This window comes from Pelobates fuscus, chromosome 3, assembly GCF_036172605.1.
Source record: "Pelobates fuscus isolate aPelFus1 chromosome 3, aPelFus1.pri, whole genome shotgun sequence".
NCBI classification, from domain to species: Eukaryota; Metazoa; Chordata; class Amphibia; order Anura; family Pelobatidae; genus Pelobates; species Pelobates fuscus.
Window position 1 is genome coordinate 384181817 of NC_086319.1, and position 22619 is coordinate 384204435.

Here is a 22619-nt window from a genome sequence, read left to right on the forward strand (position 1 = left end):
TCTAATGACAACGCAGAATCAAAATCAAAATCATGCCGCATAGGAGACAGGCAAAAAAGAAAAACAAACACCCTATGTACAGAATATAGCGAATATATACAGAATATACAAAATATACAAACTTTTATACAAAAGTTTACAGGAGACTCTCTTACATCAAAAAAAGGGAGTGAATAAAAACCCTTCATTGAGGCCTCTGGGGTGTTGTTACTCCTGTGTCTGTCTCCCTCCAAGTCAACGGTGCTACCATCAGCTCCACCACTCAGGCTCGTTGCCAGGGGTTTTCTTTGACTCCGACCTCTCCTTCAAGCCTCATGTTCACTCTATCGCCAAATCCTGTCATTTCCATCTCAAAAACATTGCGTGCATCCGCCCCTACTTAACGTCAGATGTGACTAAGGTGTTGGTCCATTCCACTGTACTTTCTCGCCTTGACTACTGTAATCCGCTTCTCAGTGGTCTTACGTGCTCCCAACTTGCGCCGTTACAGTCCATAATGAATGCGGCGGCGAGGCTCATCTTCCTGTCCGCCCGCACCTCCCATGCCTCACCCTTCTGTCAGTCCCTACATTGGCTTCCTATAAAATATAGAGCTCAATTTAAAATTCTGGTTCTTGCTTTCAAATGTTTACATAATGCTGCTCCCACCTATCTATCCTCCCTTATACACAAGTATGTCCCGTCTAGGCCCTTACGATCTGCTGAAGACTTACGTCTATCTTCTGTCCGTACTCCCACCTCTGATGCTCGCCTTCAAGACTTCTCGAGGGCTGCACCATTCCTGTGGAACTCGCTTCCCTCCTCCGTTAGATGCTCACCCAGTCTCCACTCCTTCAAAAAATCATTAAAAACCCACTTCTTCATAAAAGCGTATCAATTAAACTCTTAATAGCTCCCAACTGATTCCTCTTCTGCAACTGTCACTAGTCTAATACTATCCTTACCTTTTGTGTCATTTTACCCCACTCCCTCTAGCATGTAAGCTCATTGAGCAGGGCCCTCAACCCCTCTGTTCCTGTGTGTCCAACTTGTCTGGTTACAACTACATGTCTGTTCGTCCACCCATTGTAAAGCGCTGCGGAATTTGACGGCGCTCTATAAATAATATAATAAAATAAATAAAAAATAAAAAAGGTGTTTAATTTGTAAATGAAACCTGCATTCTTTTTGACGCAAAATTTTATCAAAATCACCCCGTCTTTGTTGTCGTTTAACCAACTCTAAACCACAGAAACGTATATCCCTTGAGGACCCTCCATGGCTTTCCTTGAGATGTCTGGAGAGTCTCCAGGAGATTTTTAGTAGATCTAACAAAACTAACTAACTTAATGCTTTCCTTAAAGGGTCGGAAAGTTTTACCCTCATACATTCATTTACAACTGCAGGTGAGGAGGTAGATCACCCCTACAGAATTACAGTGGAAGAAATAGGTGATCTGGAAAGACTGTGTGCCTTCACTGTTACTCACTTTCTTAGAGTCCCTAAGAATGTATTTGCAGGCCACACATCTTCCACAACGATATGTCCCTGCAGGTATTTTCCATGCTAACCACGTGGTTTGAAGATTTTGTTTAACCGTGAAGTGACTGGGGACCAGAATATCCCCGAGGTTTTTGCCCCTCCGAGCTGTTATAGTAACTTGAGGGCCCAGTACTTCTTTCAGGTGAGTATCTTTAAGAAGAATTGGCCAGAATTTCTGTATGGAGCCTTTAACCTCGTTCCAGCCTGTGTCAAAAGTTCCTATCATCCTTATAGTTTTATTTGTGATATTTTTTGGTTTAGCGTGGTCTGACAGAAGATCTGCCCTGTTAGTTGTGAGTGCTCTTTTATAGGCTTTTGAGACACTTGTTAGGGTATCCCTTCTCTTTAAATTGCTGTCTCAAGACTTTTGCTTTTATTTGAAAGTCCTGACAGTAGGTACAGTTGCGTCGCAATCTAAGATACTGTCCAGTTGGGATGCCCTGTTTCAAAGGTCTCGGGTGACAGCTGTCCCACTTTAGAAGGGAATTTGATGCAGATGGTTTCCTAAACAAGGTGGTCTTGAGGGATCTATCCTTACATATGGAAATCGTTAGATCCAAAAAATTAAGGGATGACCCCCCCCAAATTCTGCAGTGAATCTCAGGTTGTCTTCATTGATGTTAAGAAGGGAGACAGACCTATTAAATTCGTGTTTTATGACCTGAGGGGAGTACTTATGCTCCCTTATAACAAGCTCCTAGCTCAGTTACCAGTCAGCTCTTGACAAAGGCGTATGGATTTACTTTAATTAAGCTCCTTTTAATTCTCCTTATTTTTTGTTTTTGTACCTGGGTGTGACTGATGCCTTTACTTTTTCTTATTATGCTCTGTAACATTTTTTAAAGTCTATAGGAATATTGCTAGGCTGCCTCAAAGTAGCAGTTAGTATTCATGGCTTGTGTTTGGGCTAGACATTGAGTCATGGGTGTCCTAGGGTACTTCCTCCTTCCCTCTCCTGTTATGAATTTTGGAGTGGGGGCTTCTCTACTGCACTTTTTATTAGCATTTGTCTCTTCATCGCTATTGTCCCTGTCTAATTTGTATCTCATGTTTGAAGGAGATTCATTACTACTGGATACTTCCTTTACTTTGTATTGTCAAGCGAGATACATTATCTTCAGAGCGGCTCAACAGCAGGGACTGCTATACACAGCAATTAGCACCCTTCTGTGTTCCCTTGTGGCTCCATTTCTATACAGTGAGCTACTTTAGGACACCTTTGGGGCACCCATAATAGTGACCACAGTCAAGTTCCATCACTGCATTGGTATTATATCTACTGCCGGGCACCTACTATCCCAGTAATATTACCCAAGGATTTGCCACCAATAGAGCTATACGATTTACTGCATAAGTCCTATGTGGAACAGTTCATACCTTGCTCCCTTTCTCTCTCTATTGCTCATATATTGAGGGTCTCTGTGGTACCATTTTGATCCTTTTGAGGCTCCATACAATTCACCCTAGTGGACCCTTCATATATGTATATATTTGTCTTTGTGAGATTTAGGAGCATCTTCCCAGGCTTTTAACTAAGATTTGGTGTTTTCACGTTACCACTGCCTATACACACTTTTGGTGCAGTTATTTTGGGTAGTTTTTCTACCTATTTTAATTAATTAATTATTATTATTCTACAATAAAGGTTGTTACCATATTTTTATTACGTTTACCCTAGGAGGTATTTTTGGAATGTGATTGAATCCCATTCACCATGAGTGAGTGTTTTTTCCATCCCATTCTTTCAGTTTGTATCATATATATATATGATCCTGTTGGTCTCTGTGATGGTGCAAGTTGGGATTGTGGACAATGTATGCTCATATATGCCACAGCATTAGTGGTCCTCCACCTACTTGACTACAAGATCAAGCTCAAAGAGACGCAATGCCCACCATGGAGACTATGAGTGGAAGCCCAGATAAAGACAACAGGAAGGAAGGAAGTTAGAAAGCTGGATCAACTTAACAGAGGTGGAAAGATCAAATGTATATCCTGCCTGCTGCAAAAGTAAGATATGCCCATACCAGAGGCTCTGGAAATGCCACGATTCTGGGAACCAAACACGCTAACACACACACAGAAAAGGTGCAGTACTGGACCTTAGAGTGGCCGGGCTAAGCACACAAAGAATAGTCAGGAGACAAGCCGAGTAAGGGGAACCAGAAGACAGAATAACGAGAAACAAGCCGAGGTCAAAGGGTAGGAGAAAGTCACAAAGTCAGATAAACAAGCCAGAGAGTACGTAACCAGGAGCAAAAAGTTTCAGTAGCAATACTAGCAAGCAAAGACCACAACAGGGCAGGGAGAGACAGGAAAGGTAAGTATTTAAACCTATTGATTAATTCTGATTGGATAATTTCCAATCAGAATTAACAATCACACGTGGGAGATATCTAGACCTCCCACTGTGATTGAGGCACTGTGCCTTTAACGCCGGGTCAGGTGGCTGACCCCGGCGTTTATGAAAATGGGCGGTCTCCCAGCGTGCAGCGTCATGCATGCTGCCGCTGGGGGATGTGGAGGAAGACGCGGCCGGCATCCGTGACTGGGAGGATGCTGCCCGCCGAGTGCATGGCAGGAAGGGGACCGCGGACGGCTGGAAGGTGAGTGCCGCGAGCGGACTGCAGCCTCTCCTCGCAGCCGCCCGCAGGATCCTGACAGGAAACAGCTAAGCAAAGACTGACAGCACTGGCAACCAGACTGAGCAGATACACCAGAGAAGCAGAGACTAAGAGAATCAATGCCCTCTTTACCAAAGAATCATCCAAGGTATATGCACAGCTGCAGGGTAACCACCACATCTCCTCGCACAAGACCCACCCAGAACTGAGACTGGACAGTACTGGAAAAATATCTGGGAGAAAGAAGCATCTCATAACAACAAGGCCCAGTGGCTGCTGCGCCTGAGAGCAACACCACTGCTTGCTGCCAAAACAGGTCGAAGATATCCAACAGAGAGCAGCACACATGAAGAGTTGGTCAGCCCCAGGACCTGACGTGATCCACAATACTGGATAAAAATGTTAACAGCACTGCATGAATGCTGAGCAGCTCCCACCCTGACTGGCTAACACAAGACAGAACAATACTGATCATAAAGGACCCGCACAAGGGAACAACACTTACCGACCAATAACCTGCCTCCCCACAACATGAAAACACCTGTCAGGCATCGTAGCCTCCAAGATCCAAGGTCATGTGAGTCAACATATGAGCAATACTCAGAAGGGGATTGGAAACAACACCAGAGGATCAAAACACCAACTACTGGTAGGTCAAGCAGTCACAAGGGATTCTAAGACCAGACAGACCTATCTGTGTACAGCCTGAATTTACTACAAGAAAGCCTATGACACAATGCCACACACATGGATACTGGAATGATTGGCTCTCTACAAGGTCATCAAGACAATAAGAGCCTTCATCAAGAAATTGATGGGCAAGTGGAAAACAACTCTAGAAACCAATTCCAGGACAATAACTCAAGTGAACATCAAATGTGGCATATACCAAGGTGATGCGCTATCCCCAATGCTGTTCTGCAAAGGCCTCAACCCCCTTAGCCAGATCATCAAGAAGAGTGGATACGAATACAGGTTCAAGAGTGGAGCTACCATCAGCTACTCCACATGGATTATATCAAGCTGTATGCCAAGAATGAGCGGGACATTAACTCACTGATCCACCTAACTAGCATATACAGCAAGGACATTTAAAAGGAAAAATGAATAAAAATTCAAATTGTAAAAAAAGAAATGTCATTTGGACTAGAGAAGTGCGGGCGGATGATAGCAAAAAGAGGGAAGATGATCAGGACAGATGTAGTTCATGTACCAGAAGGCCAAATAGAAGATGTAGACAATAGCTACAAATACCTGGTGGTTCCACAAACACATGGCAACCATGAGGAAGATGCAGAGAGTCAGACAGGTCCTGAAGTCCCAACTAAATGGCATGAACAAGATCCAAACCATCAACACATATGCCCTACCAGTCATCAGGTACCCAACTGGTCACCATGGATGTCAAGACCCAGAAACTACTCACTATGAATGGATGATTCCACCTAAAATCCAGTACCCAGAGACTGTACATCAGCATGAAGGAGGTTGTGGCATGATGAGTCCCAAGGCCACAGTCCTGGCTGAAACACAAATCATCCACAAGTACATCACAAAGATGGCTTCCAAAGAATGCCTGAGACATCAACAGATAAAGGATGCAGAAAAGGAGGAGGTTCCATGGCAAGACAAACCTCTCCATGGGGTGTACGATTGGTAGATAGTGGTTGGAAAAGGCAGGTCTGAAAGACAGCGCTGAGGCACTAATCCTAGCAGCACAGGAATAGGCACTCAGCACCAGATCAATAGAAGCAGGAGTCTACCACACCAGGGAAGACATAAGTGTAGCGGAAGCCCTAGACCTAACAGGGACTCTTCTCCACTAGATCCACCAAAATATAATCAGGAACAATGAAACAGCCAAGTAATATCCCACATCCTCCCCAGTAACCAGACGACACACAGTTCTGGGAGTACAACTTGTAACGAGTATATACCCCTACACGCAGGATCCAGCCAAACAGAAGACAGTACAGAGGAGAGATACGTCTACCGGACCTTAGAGTGGCCGGACTCGACGTAATAGGAGAAGACAGAGTCAGGAACGATCCGAGGTCAAGGGCACAAAGAGACAGCGTAAACGAAAACTAGCTGGGGTCTGGTACACAGGAATCAGCAAGCCGGCAAACAGTACAGACAAGGATAAAGCGAAAACGAAGTCAGAATACAAAGCCAAGGTCAAATACGAGAGACACAACTGAACACAACAAGCACTAAAGGGAACTGTAGCAGAAACCACGATAGGGCAAGGAACTAAGGGAAAAGGGTAAGTATAAGTAGCCTTCAAACTAATGTGATTGGCTCCTGTCACTTCCACTCCCCCAACAGGTAAGTGTATGGGGTGATTGGCATGACAGGAGCCAATGGGAGCCTTTTTGCAATTTAGGCTCCCACTGTCTCTTTAAGAGCGCGCCCGAGATTCGCGGCGCGCTCTAGCTACAGGCGGGACACGTGGCCGCTTCTCGCGGTCACTGCCCGCCTTCCTGTTTGAGCAGTCGGATGAGCCGCGCGCGTCTCGTGCAGCCGCAGGACCGCGCGCGGCTTGAAGAGAGGACCGCGGCCGGCCCCCGGATAAGGTAAGTACCGCTACAGTACCCCCCCTGAGGACACGCCCTCCGGGCGGGCAGGACCAGGCCTGGCAGGAAAACGCGAATGGAAAGAACGTACAAGGCCGGGAGCATGAACAGCATCCGCAGAAATCCAACTGCGCTCCTCAGGCCCATAACCCTTCCAATGTACCAAGTACTGAAGCCGACCCCTGAGGAAACGAGAGTCAATAACAGCAGATACTTCGAACTCCTCATGACCCTCCACAGAGACAGGAGGGGGTGGGGGAGGATGCCCGGTATAGCGGTTGCGTACGTAAGGCTTCAACAACGAGGTGTGAAATACATTGGGAATACGCAGATTCTTAGGCAGACCCAAGGCATAAGAAACGGGATTAACCTTATGTATAATGCGATAAGGACCAATGAAGCGGGGAGCCAATTTCATAGAAGGCACCCGGAGGCGAATATTCCGTGTGGAAAGCAAAACCCTGTCCCCTACAACATAGGAAGGAGCCGCTCTGCGATGCTTGTCAGCCTGAGCCTTCTGGCGAGCAGCAGAGTCCACCAAAGAACGCTGAACCTGCTCCCAAGTATTACGCAAACCAGCCAAATGCTCATCCAGAACTGGCATGCCCTGTGAGGAGAATGCAGCCGGAAGAACAACGGGATGCTGGCCATAGACAACGTAAAAAGGGCTTTTGCCGGAAGAATCATGAGTGGCATTATTCCGAGCAAATTCAGCCCAAGGAAGCAGGTCAGACCAATTGTCCTGATGGTGAGACACAAAACAACGGAGGTACTGCTCCAGAGACTGGTTGGCACGTTCAGCAGCTCCATTAGACTGGGGATGGTAAGCGGAAGAAAATGAGAGGGAAATACCCATCTCCGAACAAAAGGCTTTCCAGAACCTGGAAATAAATTGGCTACCCCTATCGGATACAATAGATAAGGGAATACCATGTAATCAAAACACTTCTTTAGCGAAGATAAGAGCCAGTTCCTTGGAAGTGGGCAACTTGCGAAGAGACACAAAGTGAGCCATTTTGGAAAACCGATCTACTATCATTAGGATGACTGTGTTACCATTCGAAGGGGGTAATTCAACAATAAAATCCATTGATAGATTAGACCAAGGTCTCTCGGGAACGGGTAACGGATGCAACAGCCCACAAGGAACTCTACGAGAGGTTTTCAGACATGCACAAGTAGTACAAGCACTTATATAGTCAGTAACATCCTTACGTAAGGTATCCCACCAGAAATACCGAGAAACGGCTGACACTGTTTTGGAAATACCAGGATGTCCAGCAGTCTTAGTATCGTGATACAGTGACAGAATATCCCGTCTCTCGGGAACGTCAACGAACAATTTATCATTAGGTCTCTCGCTAGGTGCCATGCTTTGTTTCGCTTGTATGGCCTGCAAGAGGGATGAGGAAATAGACAATATAGTAGTTGCTATTATCCTGTCTGGGGGAATGACAGGAGTGACATCAATCTCCTGTTTGTCAATAGTCTCGAATTGTCTGGACAGGGCGTCCGCTTTAGTGTTCCGGTCACCTGGCCTATAGGTAATTATATAATTAAAATGAGACAAGAACAGTGACCACCTAGCCTGCCTTGAAGACAATCTTTTAGCTTCGCTAAGGTAGGATAGGTTCTTATGATCTGTAAATATGAGAATAGGATCTTTAGTTCCTTCTAACAAATGTCTCCATTCTTTGAGTGCTAAAATGATAGCAAGGAGTTTGCGATTACCCACATCATAATTCCTTTCTGCTTTGGACATTTGTTTAGAAAAGAAGCCACAAGGATGCAATGGTTTGTCAGGAGACTCTCTTTGGGATAAGACAGCACCTACCCCTATATCGGAAGCATCCACCTCAAGTATATATGGCAATGAGGGGACAGGATGCTGTAAAATAGGGGCAGAGGCGAACGTAGTCTTAAGAAAGTTAAAAGCCTGAAGTGCCTCAGTAGACCAGACACGTGTATTGACATCCTTTTTAGTCATACGAGTAATAGGCGCTACTATAGACGAAAAACCTTTGATAAAACGTCTATAATAATTAGAGAAACCCAGAAAACGCTGGATGGCTTTCAGACCTTGCGGTAGAGGCCATTCTATGACCGCAGCGAGCTTCTGGGGATCCATCCGAAAACCCTCAGCGGAAATCAAATACCCTAAAAACTGGACCTCGGATTGGTCGAATAGACATTTTTCTAATTTGCAATAAAGACCATTAGCAAGAAGGGTCTTCAGAACTGTCGTAACATGTCTGTGATGGGTGTGAATGTCTGTAGAATATATTAAAATGTCATCCAAGTACACAATAACAAATGAGTGAATAAAGTCCCTTAAGACATCATTAATAAATTCTTGGAACACTGCTGGGGCATTGCAAAGCCCAAATGGCATGACGGTATACTCATAATGACCCGACCTAGTGTTAAAGGCTGTCTTCCATTCGTGGCCCTTTTTTATACGTATCAAATTGTATGCTCCTCTAAGATCTAATTTGGTGAATACCGTAGCATGTTTGAGCCTGTCAAACAATTCTGTTATTAATGGTATAGGGTAAGCATTTTTGATGGTGATTTTGTTAAGACCTCTATAATCAATGCAAGGTCTTAAATCACCTTCTTTCTTAGATACAAAGAAGAACCCCGCTCCAGCCGGAGAAGAGGATCTCCTAATAAATCCCTTGTCTAATGATTCTTTAATGTACTCCTCCATGACACGGTTTTCTTGAACCGATAGGGGGTACACCCTGCCCTTGGGAGGTATAGTACCAGGCAACAAATCAATAGCACAATCGTAGGGTCTGTGAGGCGGTAATTTGTCAGCCTCTCTTTTATCAAAGACAGTTTTTAAAGTTAAATACTGAGAGGGTATAGCCGTAGATAAAGGAGGAACAGTAGGAACGTTAATAGAATTCACAGGCGTGACTTCAATAGTACATGACTCATGGCAGGCTTCACTCCATGATTTTATCTGCCCTGTCTCCCAGTCAAAAATGGGATTGTGGGCACATAACCATGGATACCCTAACACCAACTGTGAAGAGGGAGAGGTGATGACCTGGAACCGAATGGTTTCATAGTGTAGAACCCCTGTGTACATGTGTAGCGGTGCGGTCTCGTGAGTAACAACAGGAGATATCAATGGTCTACCATCTATGGCCTCAACGGCCAAGGGTATCTCCTTCTCCCTGATGGGAATATTGTTTTTCGTTACAAAACCAGAGTCTATAAAATTCTCCGCTGCCCCAGAGTCAACCAGGGCGTATATATTTTCAACTATACAACTCTCTCCCATATGTAAAGAAACAGGTAGAAGCAGTCGGTTAGGAGGCAATGTAGGAGCCTTAGAAATCACACCCAAGGCCAGTCCCCTATAAGGTCTTAGGTGCGAGAGTTTTCCGGGAGCAAAGGACACTCCTTTACCATATGGTCTCTCTTACCACAATATAGGCAGAGTCCCTCCCTTCTCCTATGTAGTTTTTCATTATCAGAGAGTTTGGCAACCCCTAATTGCATGGGTTCCTCTTCAGTTACTTTTACACTCTCCGGTGTATTAACTCTGGGTTGAATAGGTGTAACAAAACGTCTATTCCTTTTCTTGGTATAGAGCCTGTCACGTATCCTATTATCTATATCGATGAGGTAGTCAATAAGGTCCTCTAAGGCAACAGGAAGTTCCTTAGCTGCTACCTCATCCAATATAGAATCTGATAAGCCTTCCATGAAGGCAGTAGTTAACCCATTATTGGTCCAATCGACCTGTGAGGCAAGAGTACGAAACTGTATAGCGTAATCAGCCACAGACCTAGAACTCTGTTTCACCCTCATTAATGCTCTTTCGGCATTCTTAGACCTTTTCATAGTGTCAAAAGTTCTGCGAAAAGCTGTTAGGAAACTGTGAAAGTTATGCACCATAGGTCCATTAGCCTCCCAAATAGGGTTTGCCCATTCAAGTGCTTTGTCGGTAAGTTGGTGCATAAAGAACCCAACTTTAGACCTCTCTGTGGGAAATGAACGTGGATACATTTCAAAATGAAACTCTATTTGGTTAATGAACCCTCTGCATGTCTTAGAATCCCCTCCATACCTAGGAGGAGGCGTTAAATGTGCTGTAGCATTAGGCATAGTCGATACTTCAGGAAGCAGGGGTGTAGGAGGGTTAGGTGCGGTTGCTGGAATGGTTCTGGCTAAGAGCGTCTGGAGAGCCTGAGCTATTTGATCCATACGGTGGTCCTGCTCTATAAATCTAGCCTCATGGGTCGCCATCTGTTGAGCTAAATCTGCGGGGTCCATGGCCCTATCGTAATGTAACGAGTATATACCCCTACACGCAGGATCCAGCCAAACAGAAGACAGTACAGAGGAGAGATACGTCTACCGGACCTTAGAGTGGCCGGACTCGACGTAATAGGAGAAGACAGAGTCAGGAACGATCCGAGGTCAAGGGCACAAAGAGACAGCGTAAACGAAAACTAGCCGGGGTCTGGTACACAGGAATCAGCAAGCCGGCAAACAGTACAGACAAGGATAAAGCGAAAACGAAGTCAGAATACAAAGCCAAGGTCAAATACGAGAGACACAACTGAACACAACAAGCACTAAAGGGAACTGTAGCAGAAACCACGATAGGGCAAGGAACTAAGGGAAAAGGGTAAGTATAAGTAGCCTTCAAACTAATGTGATTGGCTCCTGTCACTTCCACTCCCCCAACAGGTAAGTGTATGGGGTGATTGGCATGACAGGAGCCAATGGGAGCCTTTTTGCAATTTAGGCTCCCACTGTCTCTTTAAGAGCGCGCCCGAGATTCGCGGCGCGCTCTTAGCTACAGGCGGTACACCTGGCCGCTTCTCGCGGTCACTGCCCGCCTTCCTGTTTGAGCAGTCGGATGAGCCGCGCGCGGCTCATGCAGCCGCAGGACCGCGCGCGGCTTGAAGAGAGGACCGCGGCCGGCCCCCGGATAAGGTAAGTACCGCTACACAACTGAAGTGTATTGTCACATACACGGCTTTTATGCCCAGTCCCATGCAAGGGGTTTCATTCCCAGGATCCTCTGTGCCCGAGAGATAACTACCTGAGAAAAGTCATCTAATTTAATTATCTCCCAGGTACAGAAAATCCAACAAAATATCCTGTACCCCAAAAGTACCTCAACCCTACCTAAGAATCCCACAAAAAATACATTCCCCGATAGCCCCAATATGAGTGTCCAACATATCCAAGAATCACTCAGATCGGTTTGACAGAATGGGAATGCCATTGTGTTAATGTTTTGACCAGCCAGACACGAGGCGGTAGCCCAAAACAGTTCCAGGGAAATATGTGCCCTGGCCGGTCTCCATTCATGACGTTCTTGTGCGAAAACCATTCAAGGGATTCTCTTTATTTCAGGATATGAATGCTCCTCCAGTTCGGTAGTTCATATCTCCCAAACAACGTTTGTGTAGGTGGTCAGGAACTGGAACGGGTAGCGGTCTAAGGTTTATCGGCGTTTGCGTGAGTGCCTAGCGAAACAAGTTCCAGGCACTTGATGACCAAGTACCAATGCCCACGTTCGGGAGACAAGATGACTCTGCCATTCTCTCTGTCATGTGTTCGGTTATACGAAATGGCGGCCACCCAGGGGAAGCACTCATTAATTGTGGTTGGTGTCAACGTTCTAATGGGCACAAAGGGATTCCGTTGGTATGAAGTCTACCGAATGGCCAAAGAGGGACCTCATGAAACACAGGGAAAACACACAAAAGGTGGAAGTTCTGCTACAGGGGGTACGGACAGCCAAAAAAGGGAATAAAAAGTGTCTAGCAAACGTCCTTTCCACTACAATAAGGTGAAGACTGTGCAAAGAGGCCTCGAAGACACAATCCAGCACAAAGTAGCTGGGTGCAAGATCCTAGCAGGAAAAGCATACACTGAGAGAAACAACCAAGTTGCTGGGAATGTGTACGGAAACATCTGCTCAGAGTATGGGTTGGACTTGCCTAAGTCATGATGGGAGATACCACAAGGAGTAGTTGAGAATGACAGGACTAAGATCCAGGGACTTCCAGATCCAGACAAGACAAGCAAGTACTGCCCAATCAACCCGACAACGTGGTGGTTGACAAGGAATGGAAGACTGCAGTCATGGTGGATGTAGCATTAGCCAGTGACTATAACATCAGGAAGAAGGAACATGAGAACATGAATAAATATCAAGGACTGTAAAAAGAGCTAGAAAGGATGTGGAAAGTGAAGGCAGTAGAAGTATCAGTTGTGATAGGAGCACTCAGGGCTGTGATTACCAAGTTGGAGAAGTGGCATTAACAGATTTCAGGTGGGGCATCTGAGATTGCTGTCCAGAAAAGTGCATTTCTAGGAACAGCTAGGATACTGCACTGAACCCTCAGAGTCCCAGGCCTCTGGTAGAAGACCTGAGAATAAGGATTAAAGTATACAACCAAGGAGTGGTGAGAAAATCTGATTTAATGTGAATTGTGTGAAGTATGGGATTGGATAATGCAAATGTGGTGCTGCATTTGTGTGGTATGGCAACTTGTGGTGTTGTGGGGCTAGGGTACTTATAGGGCTGCATGTGTGGCTGTTTGTATGGACATGGATGTAGAGGGGAGGCTGTTGTAGGGTTGTGTGTGTGGATGTGTTCATGTGAATAGGGGGTGCATGTAGATAGGGCTGTAGTGTGTGTGTGTGTGTGTGTGTGTGTGTGTGTGTGTGTGTGTGTGTGTGTGTGTGTGTTTAGGACAACAGGTAATGTAGTATGTGTTTGGGTAGAGGAGAGGAGCTCTAGTGTGTTTTGTGTTTGGGAGGAATTGGAGCTGCAGTGCGTTGGACAATTGGGCCTGTGGTGTGTGTATGGGGAGGGGGAATTGGGGCCCTAGTGTATATGTGAGTGTGGGTATCTGGAGTATGGACTTTTGTGTATGTTTTAGGTTGATAGTGACTGTTGTGTGTGTTGAGGGAGACATTGGCTGTTGTTTTACCACTCACCAATGTACTACACATTGGTGAGTGGTAAAAAACAATATATAAAAATATATATGTGTTAAATCGGCTGCATAAACCTACAAAGACATCCCGGTGTGAAGAACTTCCCTATTTTGCTTTCCCCGTTTAACTAAACGCAATACGTTTCCACCTGGTTCGGTATTTTCATGCTACCGAACACCTCCCTCCCTCCCGGCTCATTAACTTCAAAGAAACAATTAATTCAAGTGCTCTCTCTGGGTGGCCACCATTCATATAACTAAACACACGTGCTGTAGTAAATGGCGCCCATTTTGACTCTCGAACGCAGACAGCGGTACTTGGTCGTTGAGTGCGTGGAACTATATTTTGGATACTTTACCTCGCGAACCCTGGGAAAATCGTACCGTTGCCTGCTCCTGTCAGACAAGCCAGGGAAGTGCTTTGGGGGGAAAAGACACTCCCAAATGAGGGGAACATTTGTTCCCTATGAGCCAGGGGGAACCTTAGTTTGCATTTGCATAAGAACTTTTCTCCTGAGACTATTTTAGGCAGCAGCCATGTGTGTGGTCGGTCAAAACCTTACCCTGGTGGCGTTTCTGCTATACTACATTGATCTGATTGCTATTTGGACAACTTGGGCGCTCAGATCTGGGCTATCTGGGGATATAATACTTGTGGGGGTTCCTATCTGTCTTATATGTATTTTGGGGTGTTTTATGTTGTGATGCATTGTACATTGAGTGCCTTGGAGAAAATTTGTTTAAGAAAAAGCAAACTCACTTATCTCCCAGACACAGAGACGCCTGGGCGGGTTTTCTGTTGTATTGAATTGAGACCCCATGCTTGGGGTCATGTATATAAACAGGCAACTTAATAAACTAGTTTGTTTTGTACCCTTCATCAAGTTTGACTGATATTTGGGTATGCTGGGGTTATAGTCACTGCTTCACTACGGGACCTTGGAGAATCGACAGCGGAGGTACCACTCTAGGTACAGACGCTCTGTTACACCCGGAATCCTCACAGTGTCTGTATCCTCTCCTTTCCATCCACTGAAAAGCACACATAAACTGCAATGTTTACATGGCAGTGTTAATTTCACCTCTAGTAACTGTTTTACTAACAGCCACTAAAGTCTCTTTCACTGCACTGACTGAGTGAAACTCAGTCATGTGATGTGAAAGTTCACAATGCAATACTTTCCTATGGGAAAGCTTGGATGAGTGAGCATGGCCTTCTATATTGATGGGATCATCGCTGGAGGAGGGCATGGCTCCTCTATGATGTCGCAGGCAGTGGAGACACTGACCTAGGGAGCCTCAACGTTGGAAAAAGATAAGTAAAACCTTAACTTTATTAATTTTTATCACACTGAGGTAACCTGTATAGAACAAGTATTGGGGCACTTTGGGTTTGTATTCATAACGCTATAGGATTCCATTAACTTCTCCTTTTGACCGAGTTGCTAAGTCCCTCTTCTTGTATAACTATTAACTGAGCTAGCCCATTTGAAAGTAAGATCTGTCTGTTGCATTAATACTTACAGTCTGTGCAGCTGTGCTGCATTAACTCCAGAGTTTCCACTACTTTCTCATGTACCTCCTCATATTGCATGGCTATTGTCACATGTTCCTGTGGTCGAGTTTCCACGAGCACATAGTAATCCACAATGGACCTGCCTGGACTGCCGGAAACACACACAGAGAAGGATTTAGCAAGTTTTCAGTTTGTCTCCGAAACAGGATGATACTGGAGCCATGACACACACTGCCTTGATAAAAAGCTTCACATTTTATGGTAAGCTCTTGTGATTGATCGATGTACTACTGTTTTTAAGAACTCACATAATTTTAGTTTCACCATTGTCCCTCGAATACATGTATATGCATTACTACCCTATACATGATACTTCATGATCTGTAATGAAATACTGAAGACACATGCTATCCTATGTTGAGTGTTTAACATGTTATTGATCTTGGGAGCTTTACAAGTGCAGGGCATATAAAATGGGTTATTTATTTTATAGAAGAAAATCTATGAGGTCTTGTTCCTAAGTGAAGACGTGTTTTTTTCTTTTCTGAAAGCACTCAGATATCTGTATCTTTAAACTGGTTATGAAAGGTGGAAAAAACAATTGTGTCATGTGCAATTGTATTGCATTATGAGAAGGTATACATGTATTAAAGACCGGGATAAAAAAAAAAAAAAATAGTAATAATACAAAAATTTATAAGAGCAAATAAACATAGAATGTCAAAAATGTTGGATGCAACTTATTCAGGGACAGCTTTTATAAGTTAGACTATGTCAGAAGAAAAGTACAGATGTCCCTCTACACTGGGCTGATGCTTCGCTCCTCGGGTGCTAATGCGCATTAGACCTCCCCATAGAAAAGCATTGAATCAAAAAAATCTGACGCTGGATGTTCCCATGCAGAGCGTAAGGACCTCCAGCTTCAAATACGGGACCAAAGGTCCTTTTCGATTCAGGAAGCCCTCTAGTGGCTGTTTGGTAGGCACGGTGTGGAGACTTACAGCTGCAATGTAAACATTGTAGTTTCTCTGGAACATACATAGTTTAACATTGCAGCACTAAGTGCAAAAGGGACACTGCACCCAGAGCACTTTAATTAGCTGACCTGGTATGGGTGCCTACAGTGTTCCTTTAAAAAACATGTTCCATTAAGTGCAATAAACATAAAAAAAAATAAAAGTGAAAATGTAATGACAGTTGTCCTTAATGCCTCTCTATAGGATTAGGAACAACATTTATTGCCTGGCCTTCTCTCAGAGGAAGTATTTAACTACATTTTATCAGAAATAGAACTAACCTGATAGATTTTATAGTTAGATCCTTATATCCAGGGATATTTTGGTTGAAAATTAACGTCTAAAAAGGAAGATAAAAAATAACAAAGGATTAATGACGACGCAACAGTTTCAAGGAAAAATTTTACAAACACATACTTTAATGAGCATTGAGCAATTGTGCCAATGTCATAGAGTGTTCATTATGGATTTTGTATTGCATAAAATTATGATTTATTTGTATATTCAATAATAACCATCTTATAGTTGGCTCATTTAAGAATATTAAACAAGTAAAAAAATATATTCTGATTTGCTATTTAATCAGCTGGTTGTTCTTATCTTATTAATATTCTCATTTATGAAGATTAAAATGATACAATAAATAAACCAATGGGGCCATATCAGTTGTATCTGTCCCTTTTTAATGCTCAAATTTACAAGAAAACACCAATCACATGCTAAAAATATTACATCAACCTTTGGTATTTGTGAAATGAAAATAAATAATAAATAAATAGTTAGAATTAAAGAAACTCATCCATGAAACAGTATAATACTTCTATACATTAACTAATCATAACTAATTAAATTGCATGTTCTATGACCAATGGGACATTTTGCAGCTCTGCTATGCTTGTTTTATAAAAAGCATGCCATCTAATTCTTCAAATAGCACTGCAGACTGCTCAGGATTCTCATGGATTTCTTTGTTTTAAGTATAGAAGTGTGCATAATAGAGATGTCCCGAACGGTTCACCGGGAACCATTCGCCAGCGAACATGAAAAGTTTGCATTCGCGTTCATGGCGAACACGCGCGATGTGTTGGTCCACCCCTATTACGTCATCATTGAGTAAACTTTGACCCGGTACCTCACAGGCAGCTGACACATTCTGGGAGGGAGGATCTGCTGCTGATTGGCTGGAATGTGTCTGCTGACTGTGAGCTACCGGGTCAAAGCTTACTCAATGATGACGTAATAGGGGGCGGACCAACACATCGCGCGTGTTCGCCACGAACGCAAACTTTTCATGTTCCCGGCGAACCGTTCGGGACATCTCTAGTGCATAATTCTTAGAAATACCTGGGAAAAACTTTTCCATCTCAAACTTATTGAAAAACTGGGATGTAAGGGCTATACTATCATGCTGGCAGCTGGTATATAAGCTTGAATTTTTTTGGCCCCCTTCTCTCCCATCCTGGACCCCATACTTTCCAACATTGGAAGGTATGCTGTACGGGGATGGTTATTTCATCAGTAGCATGAAAGTGTGCAATGATCACGATTGATGACTGTTAGTCCACACGATTGTGTTGCAATTTTCTTCTACATATATATTGTTTTATTTGAGTTCTTTGTTTGGAATTCCTACTAATATTTAATTTATAATGTGGTGGGAGGTCATAATTTATTAAATGATGACTGTTTCGCAATGCAGTGAGTACTGTGAATTTCAGCTATCTCAAAAGAAAACTGAAAGCCTAATTTATATTCCATTGCAAAAGCAGGCAAAAAAAAAAGAAGGCAAAAAAACCCAGTTTGAAGCACAATTTTGCAACAAGCTAGGAAAAAAAATCCTTCTTGACCCCAGAATGGCAGTCAGATTTATCCTTGGATCAAGTAGTTATTACCCTACATTGAAAGATTATATCCTTGAATATTCTGTTTTTGCAAGTATGCATCTAGTAGCTGTTTGCACAGCTGTATGGACTCTGGTAAAACCACTTCTTCAGGCAGAGAATTCCACATCCTGATTGTTCTTACAGTAAAAAAAAACCTTTTCTTTGCCTTAGACGAAATCTTCTTTCTTCCAGTCTAAACGCATGGCCTCGTGTCCTATGTAAAGTCCGGTTTGTGAAGAGATTTCCACACGATGGTTTGTATTGGCCCCGAATATATTTGTATAATGTTATCATATCCCCTCTCAGGCGATGTTTTTCTAAACTAAATAGGTTTAAATTTGTTAACCTTTCTTCATAGCTGATATGTTCCATTCCTTTTTATTAATTTTGTAGCCCGCCTCTGCACTTTTTCTAGTGCCATAATATCTAGATGGTAGATGGTCATCATCTTCTTCTTCTGCTCCACCTCTCAGTGGCTGTTGAATTGAGAGTGTGGGGCCTGAAACAGATACACTGTGGACTTCTGTTGTGAGGTTGGATAATAATGAAGTGGAATCTTCAGTAGTGGAATGAGTGGATGGTATCTTCACATTTAGACTGTCTGTTGAATACCCTAAAGAATATAAAAAGAGAAAATAATATTGAAATACGCAGTAAAGTCATATACTTCAATGAAGCAACAACTAAACAGTTCTATATGTCTACCGAAAGGTTCTATGTACCCAATAATAATTATATCCTCCCACCCTATGATAAGATACTCCCAACATGCAGTTTTGTATTCCAATCCAGCAATTATATAATCCCAGCCTGCTGTTCTATACACCCACTGAACAATAAGATACTCCTACTAAACAAGGTTTATAATGAGACAGAGAAGGCACATTCCTGATAGGGGAGCCATTATAGTGTGCAAAGATGATAAATATAACTTTTACACACAATTGACATTAGGAAGTGACATTTGGATTGCCTAAGTCATATGTGCCCGGGGTGTAATAGTAATTAGTCCTAAGCACACAAGTGCAAATATCTTTGAACGTGCAGCATTCACACAGAAAGTCTGCACATACACACTCCTACCATGATGATTACTTCTAAAAGCAGACATGGTCATGGTGGTTGGAGTAAACCTTTAAGTACCAATGACGGAATTATTCCATCATGGTTGTCCTTCTCTTCAGGGACCCATGCAGTATTTTACCACCAGGGCCTGTTCCTCTGCTGGTAATAGGGAAATTCATTAGATATCTGGGGCTCCCCCAGATTAAGATTGTTGCTTTGCAAAGGTATATATTTGTGGTATTGTTCTACTCAGTTTATATTGCTGAGTATGAAAAAATGGCACCTTGATAAAACTCAAAATATATCATTTGAGAGTAGTGTCCTCAATTTACAGATGGTATGTATGTATGGAGAAATTTAAATATGTGAGCTACAAAAATGCCCCAAAATGTACTGTAGACCAATTTCCAATTTGCCATTTTTTTAAAAAAGTGCACTTAGCTGCATATACGTTCAGTCCTGTATTTTCACACAAACTTGATATGAGTTTGCAGAGTTTACTCTGAAGATCTCACTAAGAACAATTTAGTGTTTTTTTATTATAGTAGCAAACATCAAGATTACAAATTAATAATCACTAAATTGCAATGTGCGAAGCAAAAATAAAACAAGACCATAAACCTTGAAAGAATGTGATACTAAAATGGCTGTGCAAAGCTCTTCGTCTATATTATATGAATATACAATTTTTGTTTGCCAATTTTGCTTTTCTGTGATGGCTTTTAACCTCAGAAGACAAAGATGCCAAATTCTAAAATTCCTTCACAATGAAACTGTATTTTATTCCTTGTATTTTGTTACCTGTAACTACTAAAAATAAACTGAAATCCTAGACATATAATGTATTCTGTAAATCAGGACAAATATTTTAATATATTTTGAATACATTTTTTTAAACATCATTAATAATTAATGATGTTTAGAAAAAACACATTTTTATCGCCAAAACTGTAAAAATATATATTTTTTATAATAAATAACAATTTATATATGTATATATAATTAAAGTCCTATTTCTCTTTTAAAATGGTATATAATATGTGTTGGTGCAATAAATTGGATTTGCAAACACACACAGCAAATTTCTTAAATAAAAAACAAGCATACTGAAGCTTGGTCCTTAAGGGGTTAATAAATACTATCTATCTATCTATCTATCTATCTATCTATCTATCTATCTGTCTGTCTGTCTGTCTGTCTGTCTGTCTGTCTGTCTGTCTGTCTGTCTGTCTGTCTGTCTGTATGTCTGTCTGTCTGTCTGTCTGTCTGTCTGTCTGTCTGTCTGTCTGTCTGTCTGTCTATCTATCATAATTTCTCACCTTGCACTTCACTACAGTCTACTTCACTGACTCTTTTCAGGCTAACAGACTCTACTGTGCCCCAAACCTTGTAGATAAGCAGGCTCACCAGGTCTTTGGGAGAGTGTTTGCTCCTCCAGTATCCTTTCCGTGATCCAGAATTGCCTTTTTCATCCTTAAATGAAGTTCTTTCCATTTCACCAATGTCATGCTAGGCACATTTACAGTTGAACTGAGCATTGTAGCATTTAATAATTGCTCTCCAGATCCACTTCTTGATGCCAATTGATGTTGTCTTCAGCAGCCTGCTATTTTGGATGGACTGCGTGGCCCATACAGAGCAAGTAAATCAAATGGCAGGTTCATTGCCAGGTCAGAGAAAGAGAAAATGACTTCCCAATCTTCCATTTATATCTTGGTAGGCTGAGAGGAAATGGCTTCAATGAGGTGCAAATAAAATATCTGAAACTTTGATCACTTTTTGAATTGCATGGAGACGTGAATGACGTGGTATCATTCGATTAAGACTGATGAACTAAAAAGACATGCTTTGAAGGGTATGTGCATATAAAGAGTGCATTATTTAGAGCTATTAACCTACCTCTGAGGGAGACAAAAAGTACTAGTCACAAGGGAGTGTAATATCTTAAATACTCGTAAACGTAAATCAGATGCACCTTGACTGTATCTGCACACCACACACCATAGAAATCAGTGAACTTGTACAATAACTTGCGTATTTAAAGTCAAAACTAAACGGGTATGAATATATGGGTATTGTCAATGTTCTTTTTTATTTTAATTTTATTTTGTTTATTGACATGTCCAAAATTGACTAGCACGGCCAAGCAAGGGCAGTAAATGGGATTTAATGCCACCTCCATCTTAGAAATACAAAAAGATGGCAGCACCATGTTAGAAGCCCTGGTGGAACAAGCACAATTTTGGTAAATATTATACCTGTTTGATTTACATTTCTAATGTATTTATTTATAAAATATTTTATCAGGAAGGACACATTGAGATTTAGCTCATTTTCAAGTATGTCCTGGGCACATCAATATCAACATATCTACTTAATAGATCCACAGATTAATTATTTAATTGTATTACCTCCGACTTAAATTTGAGTTCAAATTTCTTATATTCGTCAGTTGTCTTATCAGCCAGACTTGGGGTAAACATCATGTTAATGAGTCTCATCTCCACGTGAACAGTGTTAATTATACCTGAGAGTATAATGGCAGAAAAAGGTCAGTTTCTCGATTATTTGAATTCTACTAAATTTAGATACTAGAATGTCAACAGAACTGGCATTAGTCAGAATGCTCTCTAGAGGACCTAAAAGGTGAATATATAGACCACCCAGGTGCAGCGTGAATATAGTAAATGCAAAAAAGGTAGTTACCCCGTTCAAATACAAGGTATCACAAAGGATTCCTCTCAATCCTTAAATGCAAATAGAAAAAGTAGGATATACTTAAAAACACAAAAAAGAGAACAAAACCTCTTGGGTAATAACGTTTAAATATATAGAATCCTGGGGACTACAGGATTATACTGATTAGCTTTTATCTACTTGTTTCTTGTAAGTGTGACCATTAAAGTGTGTTTTTTTAACTTTACATCAGTGTTGCACTATGTTGTTTTTCATTTTCTCTCTTTACATGAGTCATTCAACATTTGACCATTTCTGAATCTGCTGGAACCTACAAGCTTTCGATGAGCCTGAATTATTCATAACTCTGTGAGTGCAACCTTGAATTCTGGAGATTTATTTTATTACCCTATGAGGTTTTGTTTTCTGTTTTGTGTTTTTAGGTATATCCTACTTTTGCTATCAGTAGAGCAGCTACCATTTTGTAACAGCTTAGGAACTCAGAAAATAATTCCCCTATACCCCAGCAAGCATGGATCTGACAGAACATAGTCAATGTTGATGTAAATCTACAGATGCCATGTTATATTAACAGCTTCTAATTGTACAGTGTTAGTGTTTATTTCATGTAATTTCTTAGTAACAGATCTGTAGTAACAGGGCTGCCATCAGAAATATTGAAGACTACTACATTTCTATTTCTATTAACTATCTGCTGTGCTCCTTGCATCATCCTAATCCCCAAACCCCTACTTTTGTATC